This window comes from Gekko japonicus, unplaced genomic scaffold (genome assembly GCF_001447785.1).
Source record: "Gekko japonicus isolate JY-2015 unplaced genomic scaffold, Gekko_japonicus_V1.1 scaffold1465, whole genome shotgun sequence".
Lineage (NCBI taxonomy): Eukaryota > Metazoa > Chordata > Lepidosauria > Squamata > Gekkonidae > Gekko > Gekko japonicus.
Genome location: NW_015171547.1, coordinates 79,921 through 90,325, shown reverse-complemented (window position 1 = coordinate 90,325; position 10,405 = coordinate 79,921).

Below are 10,405 nucleotides of genomic sequence, written 5' to 3'. Positions count from 1 at the left end.
TTTTTAAAACTATTTGAGAGTCAGGAAACCATGTATGAATTGTTTGAACAGTTGGCTTCATTTAGTGGAAAATCCTTCAAAATTCTGCCACCAAACTACCACAAAAATATATGCACTGATTTTCTTCTGTTCCACTTGTAGTGTAATGAGGAAATGTTTGTTCCAATAAACAGTGATATGTAGATTTGGCTCCCATGTTTTATTCATTTGAGTGAAAAGCTGAGCCATTCTGCCCCCCCCCATCAGAACACTTTCATATATGATAATATCTATCTCTCCCTTGTTTTTCAGATAAAAAACAAAGAGCTGTGAAAGAACACTCAGGTAATCAACAAAGGAAGATAATGGAATTTTTATCAGCATTTGATAAGGTACAGAAAAGTTCCAAGACTAAATTGCTTCCCAAGACCACAGACCTTCAAGGTAATTAAACAAACACTACATGATTCATATAATTATTTTCCAACTTTCAACTAAATGCTTACATCAAGCCTGAATGGATGATATTTAATTAAGTTATGCAGCTCTGTCTGTACTATAGCTAAATCATTATATCAAATATCACACTGACTTTGGTTTCAGGTCTAGTATTAGTGCATGATTTGTCAATGTTATAATATATTCTTTGAAATGAGCTAGACACCACCAACTTCAGTTAACTTTTTCTTGCCTGTTGATAGCTGCTGATAGTCTGATAACTAAGTTTCTGAATAAAAAGTATCACTAGATCTTAAATCTCAAAAATACTTTTACATTTTTGTCTGCTCTAATTACTTAAATCTCAAAAATACTTTTACATTTTTGCCTGCTCTAATTATATTTATTTATTTATTTACTCCATTTATACTCCACATTCCTCCCTAATGAGGACACAAGCAACTTACATTGATCTCCTCTCCTTCATTTCAACCCTGTGAAGAATATATGCATAAAATTCAGATATCAGTACAATATCTCTAAGTGCCATAATTTTGTAATTGCATGAGGTTCAGGGCACAGTAATCCATCAGTCTGATCATATTATAATGCCAGCAAACAAAACCGGACTTCGAGGTTTCTGAAGAATGTTTTGCATCGACTCCAGGTTCAGTTTTGAGATTCAAATGTTCATGAATGAAGAATTAATCAGAGCATGTTCTTCTGCATAATGCCTGTATAGTGAGATCATGAATCTAATGATCAGCATTAATTTACCTTGTACCAGTGCCATGTCCAATATGTATAATGGTAATAATAATAAATGATGCGCTACTATATTTGGGCTAAATAATTTTTAGTGTCATTGGTGGTCCTGATACTGATCTGGAATTAATTACATTTTAATTGTCTGAAAACAGACAGTATTCAAAGAGAGCCAAACATCATTAGTATCACAGATTACAATGACATATTTGACAACTGATATGTGTGCTTGTAAAGATATTGCTTTACAGCCCGGAAAATCTACAGCAACTAATATTGCTTTATTGTATGCTAATATTTTACACCAAACTAATTCTATCTTTCCAAGTGTAAAGATGTATTTTCATCATGAAAATACTAGGGTGTCTTCTGTTGCATATTTATATACAACCCTTCTATAAAATGAGTCCCTTTCTAACAAAACACAAACAAAACAAAGGAGCTCATGCTCACTTAATTGAGGAACAGAAAGTACACAAATAGAACCCGACTGCAGACTTATCTGAAAAGTTTAAGGTAACCCTATTGCTGAGATACTGGATGCCTTTAAAGGAAGAATGTGATTCTATGTACTAACCACTGCTCTAAATCACAAAATGAAAGCGCTGGCATGGGAAGCAGCAGTAAATGCTACTTATCTGGAAAGGGTATAAAGTCAAGGCAACCAAGCCTTTCACTTAAACATCAGACCCAAGAAAAGAGATTTTCAGCCCCTGTTACCTTGACCCTAAAGAAAGTTAGCTTACCAAAGTATTATTGGTCTCAGGCTGAAGACACCAGGGAGTGAAAGCAGAGTTGCTTCCAGCATGTCCTTCAAGCAGAATTCAAAGCAAAATTGTGTGTGGTGGTGGGGCATCCTTGGGGAAAACATCCAAGGAATGTCAAGAGAAGCCAAAAGAATGCTGATAAAACTATCAAAATATCTTGGGAGTTTTACCTGTCTCTGGATTTCACCTGAAGCAAAATTCAAAGTGAATTTCCAAAGACCTCCTCAGGCAACGAAAAACCAACAGAGTTTCTATAAAAACTGTAAAATGTGGTGGTGGGGGTAATAGTTTCAAATAGAGGAACTGCTTTGCTGACTTGGTCGAAGGCTCCATCTAACAATTAGGTGTTTCTGTTTGGCAAATGAAGAGACAATAAAACCATATGTTTGGATGGCTCGCTTGAAGAATATCTTGATATGTACACACTTCGTAGTATTTCTGTATACGGACTCAAAGGAACAGGTGATATTTAATGAACTGGTTGTTAGTGTCAATTCCAAAAAGTTAGTTGGGGCCCAAAAGTCAATTAATCTATCCCTCTTTCAAAATTCAGAACAAGCCAATCACCACCACCATGTACAGTTAACAAGTGCACCACAGAAAGACCTGTTCCCTATCCTACTCTCACTTTAATCTTGTTGCTTCAGTCCAGTATTTCCCACTCATAGTCTTTAATAGTCAACTTTGCCTCTCCGCATATACAAGTAGTTGATTTATTAACAGATCAATGTACAGGTTTGTTAGGATCAAGGAAATAATTAGGACTGCTGACTAAGCCATGCCATTTCAAGCCATCAAAGGGAAGGGGAAGGGTGTACAGTCCAAGAGAAAAGTGTGGTATGTTTTGTCGAGAGTGAGGGAGTAGACCAGTGGTGGCGAACCTATGGCACGGGTGCCAGAGGTGTCACTCAGAGCCCTCTCTGTGGGCACGCGTGCCATCACCCCAGCCAGGCCCAGACCATCATTAAAGTGTTGAATTCTCTGCCAAATAATTTTAAGTAAATGAAAGCATTTGGGATTGCTTTCCTTACTTTGTTTGGATCATCTTAAGTTAATGTAGAAATAAAGTTTCTAAAGTAAAACCTCAGTATTCAGGTTAAATTGCCGTGTTGGCACTTTGCGATGAATAAGTGGGTTTTGGGTCACAGTTTGGGCACTTGGTCTCTAAGAGGTTCGCCATCACTGGAGTAGACTATGGGAACTCTGACAGATATCAGATTGAGTTTACTGGGTGACTTTGATCAAGTGTCTCTGTTTGCCTAATGTAAGGCTATTGTGAGCATAAAACAGAGCCATGGAAGCCACCCCAATCTCTTTGGAGGATAAAAATGTAACAGATAGATACATTTCTTAAACTTCTCATTACTTGTCCACACTTATATAGCCTCTCCAATTGCTATATGGTTTCACAGGTCTCTGGGTGTACCATAAAGTGATAACATGACCCACTATTTTTACAGAAATCTATCATATAACTTTCATATTTTCATTTCAGTTTACACCAAGATGTTTGGGAAGTCAATCAAAATGGTAAGAAATTAGTAATTTTAAAAAATCAACCAGTATCCCAATAACAGATGGATTTTCTTTTACCAGAGAGGTACTTTATTCCCATCCTGACCTGGATGGTCCAGGCCAGGGGTGGCCAAACTGCGGCTTGGGAACCACATGCGGCTCTTTCACACACATTGTGCGGCTCCCAGCAGGGTAGCAGGGGAAGCGAGGGGGGGGCATGCCTCCCCAGTTGGTCTTCTCTTCCATAGCCAGTGTTCCCTCCCTGGGTAGGCTTGAGATGGGGGGGAGCACACAGAGAAAGAAAGCAACTTTAAATGCATTCTCAAAGCCCCCCCCCCACCGGCCAGCTTGGAGAAGGCATTTGTCTCTTTAAATCCCTTCTCCAAGTCAAGCCAGCATGTGTGGGGGTGGGGTTTAGAGGACGCATTTAAAGTTAAAGTTGCTTTCTTTCCACCTCTCCCTCTCTTCCTCCCTCCCCCATCTGCTTTATTTCCATTTTCTTTCTTTCTCTCTCTCTCTTTCTCCCTTCCTTCCTTTCTCTCCCTCCCTTCCTCCCTCCCCCTCCCTTCCCCATCTATTAGCTTTCTTTGTTTCTCTCTTCTTTCTTTTCATCTCTTTTCATTCTTTCCACCTCTTTCTCTCTCTTTCTTCCTTCCTCTCCCCTCCCTCCCCATCTATTTGCTTTCTTTCTACCTTTCTCTTTTTCTCTTTCTCCCTTCCTTCTTTTCTCTCTTCCTTCCTTCCCCCTTCCTCCCACATCTATTTCCAGCTCTTTCATTCTTTCTTTCCACCTTTTTCTCTCTCTCTTTTAACAAACAAATATATTTGGACAAATAAATCATTATCAATACCCCTTTTGTTTTTATTTTTGGCAGTCTCATTTAATGTTAATAAAAAGCAAATTTGCATATTTTCCAATAAAAACTTGTGTGTAATAACTGCTAATATCTTGCGGCTCTCAAACATCTGACATTTATTCTATGTGGCTCTTACATTAAGCAAGTTTGGCCACCCCTGGTCCAGGCTAACCCAATCTCATTGGATCTTGGAAGCTAAGCAGGGTCAGCCCTGGTTAGTATTTGGATGGGAAACCACTAAAGAACCCCGGGGTCACTACACAGTGGCAGGCAATGGCAAACTACCTCTGAATGTCTTGTCTTGAAAACCCCATGAGGTTGCCATAAATCAGCTGTGACTTGACAGCAGCACTTTCCATCACCATCACTTTATACTCTACCACCAATCTGCTAGTGAGCTCCCCTACATACATAGCATGCCTATGAATATAAGCTCTCATTTTATATTAGTGGAGGTGCCAGACCTCAGTATGCCCAAGAATATATGCAAAGAGCTCCTACTTTCACTGAAATGAATTGGATAGCCCGGCAAGTGTGGCACTTTAACACACTTTTTCAAAATCAGCACATCAAGAACTAGTTTGTATTCTTTCTGGTTTACATTTATGTAATTTTAAACATCTTTTTCTCTTGTGCGCTTCATTCTGGACAGGACGAGTTAGATGACAGTCAGTCCAGTCCTCCTGTCTCTCATGAAGAAGCCATTGTGGATTTTCTGGAAATATACCCTTTAAGTGGAAAGAATTTCAGGAAAGCAACACCACTATCTTCCAAGAAATCAAAGAAAAGAGGTAGATCTTCCAGCAGACAAATTATATTACTTCCTACATTGTAACTTGGAGCTGTCTCATATCTAAAACACTGCAGACTTGATTAGTCCATGGTTATACTTGTTGCATAGGAAGGGCAAAATGAAGCCTATCTATGAAGCCTAGATAGTATTGGGAGGTTGATTTGTAGGCCCACGCAACCTCAGTTAGCATCAGGACCATGTGGGGAAAGAAGTTTAACCATTCAGCCTGAGCGGAGGCTCAGTTCAATTGAAATGGGCTCCATTGGTTTTTAAAAGGGCAGGGGAATGACCTTTATTTTCCAAGACCTTTATTTTCAGTATTTTCCAAGATGGCTTTACACTAGGACATGCCAGTCTTGGAGGCATGTCCCAGTGCAACCATGACCAGCTAGAGCTCCCCTGGTTTTAATGTTCTGAGCATTTGTTTGGGGCTGTGGAAATATGGACATATAAAACCATAATCAAACTCCCATGTACCTAAATTCCCTATACCTAAACATTTCCAAAATGGAAAGGGAGCAAAGAGGTAGTGGAGAATATAAAATATGCCCAGAATAAGGAAAGATCTAGATTACCAAGAGGTCTATGTATATTTTATTATGTTTTTTTCTTTCTATATTGCAGCCTGCTTTTGGAAGTACTGTGTTCAAAGCAAGTAGGATTTTTCTCTGTGTTTTTATAACTGAGCCAACAAACCATTCTGGCGATTAAGTCCGACAAAGAAATCTTCAAATACCGAAGACTTTCTACAGAGAAGATACAGCACAGAATACACACAACTATTTGACCATATTTGCTCTAAGCAAATATATTTGTAAAAGGCTCCTGACAGTATTTAAGATGCATGCCAATTATTTAAAAAATAATATAATAAAATGATTTTATACAAACAATGATACATAAAGTAATAAATAGTTGGGGATATTTGTGGGCAATGTTAAGCCTGCCAGACTTTATTCAAGGGAAAAGGGTAAATGGCAAGCAAGTCTGTTTCTTCCACAAGTGTGCCTCATACAAAAGGCTTGAACTTTCCCACAGAAGGCACTGGAAAATTCTCTTACCATGTCTACCTTCTCCAATGGGAAAGAAGCAGTGATCAGTCTCTTGTACATGTTTTGTACTCCATTACTCTTGTACATATATGGAATACCGCTATCTTTCACTCTTCCTCTTCGCTTTCAGAGGGTATTTTCAGGCACAGGAAAACTAAAGAGAAAGGGAGAAAATAGAAATGGAACGAAAGCAGATCCTGTGTGGTGTACTGGTTAGACTGTTGGACTAGGATCGAGGAAACACAGGTTAAAATCCCCACTCTGTCATGGAAGGTTGCCCTGTGACCTTGGACCAGTCATACACTCTCAGCCTAAGTTACCTCACACTTTTCTTGTGAGGACAAAATGGAGGAGAGGAGAATGATGAAAACTGCTTTGGGTCCCCACTGGGGAGAAAGGCAGGGTATAAATGAAGCAAAACAAATAGAAAATACCAGCATTGGAGCCAAGCTACAGATTTGGTAGCCTATGCAGATATGCTGGCATCTTACCCCTCCAACTCCAAATTAGAAGGGGGAAAATGCAAGAAGATAGGGCATGATCATATATGCTATGTGCAGGATTTCAACCTTGTTGGAGTGGGGTGGGTGATTTGCAATGGTATACTTCTCAAGATGTTGAACAAAGCAGAAGAAACTGAGCAGTGACTGGTGTGAAGTTGACTGATTCTCCCAGGGCAGAATAAACGGTGTTGCTTTTCTCGATGTGGCTACTTCTGCTGGCAACTTCTACTGCAGTTTACAAATGTCTTGACATCAAATGATCCCCCCACACACACACACACATACTTGTCCATGCAAATTCATGAATTGCTTTAAGTGGTAGCCATCATTCCTATGGTAGATGAAGAAGGCCAATTACTTCCTTGTTTCCTTGTTTGGTTCCTGTTGTTAGTGACGACAAGGAGCAGTAATGATGATTTGAGGTAGCAGATGGTGTCAGCAGATGGGAACAGGTCCCTGGCTGTCTCTTATGTTGCTCCCTTTCACCATACCTTCAGTAGCTCATACACGCCACACCCATGAGGGTTCAGCCTCACTGAAAGTACAGGCAGGAACCAACAGGTTCTCTCCCTTTCTCTCTCCCCAGCAAGGGGATAGAGGGTTACTCCACAGTGCAGGATGGTTTCCCACCAAAGTTTCAGCAGATGAGAGCAGGTGCCTGACTCTCTCCAGCATCAGATCCAAACAACTTCTGTTTCATTCTGCTCACAGAACATTATTTCTCTGTCTCTTTATTTCTCTGTCTCTTCCTCCCCACTGCAGCCCAGTGTGCTTCCCAATATGCTCTGTAACAGGATGAACTGTCCTTAGGGAGGGCACCATTAGAGGGCTGTCTGAAGAATGGACCTAGCACAGGGGAGTATACTGGGAGATGCAGTTTGATAAGCGTGAGGGACCTAAGCCATGAAGGGCTTTAAAGGTATTAATACTGAATTGAACCCTGAAGCAGGTGGGTAACCAGTGCAACAGCACTTGAGTGATATGTTCCAAGCAGCTGAGCCCCCAGGCAGGAGACTTACTGCCACATTTTGAACCAGTTCTAAGACACCTTCAAAGGCAGCTCCATGTAAAGCATATTACAGTAGTCGGAGGTTATGGTAGTGTGGATCAGTATCACTAGGTCAGCAGTATACTTAAGGGGATGGCTAATGACATAGCAATTGGAGGAATTCTATGTCTTGGGGTTCTTTTATCTGTTGGTGATGATGTCAAGATATACAATTGCTGAGTTTTTAGAAATTGTTACGCATCTGCATTTTGATTACAATATATAATTTTCAAGTTGTTAGTTGCCTTGAGCTTTTGGAAAGGCAAGGAATACCCTTCCCCCCCACAAATATTATCAGTACCACAAAAAAAACAAGCATGGCACAAGATATTTAAGTCAGAATTTGTGTATTTTCATTTCACACTGCAAATCTGTAAGGCATATTAAATGGCTACAATCATTTTATGTGCAGTCTAAATGTACACATGCATACTCCTAACCATGGAATGTAACAGTAATATTTGTTTAATTAATGCTAAAATATAAAATCCAGCATTTAATTTTTGTTAGGATAAAACAGATTAGGTTTTAAACAGGTTATCTTTACAGATGAAAAAGTCAGCATTTAACACCAAATTCAATTTAAACATAAAGAATATGAAATATAATTTCCTGATTACACAGCACAGACTAGCATACTTTAAAAGTAGAAAATAACCCTGTAATAAAATTTGTAAGAAAAGCAGCCATCCTCTTGATATGTTCTAAAATAAATTCAGTACAACAAATTATACACCTCAGTCACAGTTGGTACAGAGATGTACAAACAGAGAATCTGGCCAGTGTTAAATGGACAGAATTCATAGTAGCTGCAGTGTACCTTGGTATGGTTTTGATACTGATGTGCAGTGTTTACATCAGTGTCTATTCTGCTTTCCTTTCCTTTACATATTGAACATACATTTTCAGCATCCTAAAAACAACAAGCCTTATCTTTATTGCTAGTCAATTCATGTTTGTTTAGGGTCTCCAAATGAATCCTGTACTTTAAAAAAGGAGGATAAAGGCTCTCCTGTGGCTCAAACCTGAACCGTATTTGTAGATTTGAATAAAACAATGGGGAGGTAGAGAAAAGACCTAATTTCAGCAGCCAGCATAAATATTTTCCACTTAAATCTAGCCATCACTTACTGACTGCATCATGAATTAATGGGCCACTAGAACTCCTACATCACTTGAACGTAATACTTTGAATTCAAGACTTCAAGTGTTCAGCAATCAAGTAGTGTTGAATGCAAGCACAAATCAACACTCAGCCTCTGATCCTGAAAGCTTCCCACTTAATTAAAAGTTAGCTTGAAAACTTAATTCCTTGGATCACCAAATAGTTATTAGCGGACCATCCATGCTGAGGCAAACCTGGTAGAGGCACAGAATACAAAACTTGCTCATAGTTTTATAGCAGAGAGAGGGATTATCAAAAGATGGGATTTGTTTGGAGGCACCCCTGTGATTTGTATTCAGCTGACATGATGTTAGTGTTCCATTATATAGGAAGACCAGAATAGTATGGATGTGATTTTGTTTTATTGGTGGTTATGTTTACCTTGAAAGATAAATATTAGACTATTTCACCTAAAAAGACGTCAGTCAATGAACAAATTTGGCAATAGCTCTGAGGTAAAGCAAAAATAGTAACACAACTTTGAGACGTGGGCATTTAACACCCCATTTAACCTGTTGGATTCCTGTGGTATAAGAACATCAAGAAGACTTAATCTGACTAGGGCTCAGCCCTGGAATCAATGCAGTAATGATAAGCACCTGTGACTTGCATAGGATGGATTTTTCTCACCATTGATTAACCATTACCACACCCCAGCATCATCTGAGATTAGGAATATGAGTGTTCAGGACAGCTTGTGGGTATCTTTGAGTTTCAGCAACACTCTTCATAAAACATCACACAGAACTCTTGCCACAGTACTGTTTTCAAATATCAGCAGATAGCATTGCTGGTAGTCCCTATCCTATGAGCTGATATAGAAAATCTTAGGGCTGTAAGTCACTTCCCACAATATTTAAGCAGGTGCTTGCAGAATGTCAACCACCATATTTAAAGGGGAGATGCTTGTTAACAAAACACATGTCCAAGAGCCAACTTCTCTGAGATTCATGGGAGTGTATGAGGTAGAAACTTGGCAAACAACTTTTTTACTGTATGAAGTAGCATTGAGTTAAAAAAAAGTTAATGCAGTTCACATATTGCAACATTTTGCTGCCCTGTCTTTTAATAAAAAGATGGACTTATCAAATTCCCTCTATGCAAAGGGAGCAATCTACATGTCAAAAAGGGGGTTTTCTGCTGTAAAAGGGGGTTTTCTGCTGTAACAGTGACACAATGGTTGCTGAATGGTTAAACAGACAACCACATATGGTTGTTCTTACTGTGCCCATAGCAACACATGTTGAAAATTCCTATACAGCAGCCTGTTCATGGGAGCTGCTGATTCCTCTGCGGTGTTTGTGATGTTCTGAATCTTCACAAATATTCTTTCCATTTATCACCACTCTAAAAATCACAATTTTTATTTAATCTAGATTTTATTATTGCTCATTTTTTCATTTTTGATCCTGTACCTAAATACAATACATATACATTTGTGTGTGCCATTTGCACATCTGTAAGCTGATTTATATACAAAGAAAGTATTCTTGAGTGTGTAGCTCAATAAAACAATTAAACTG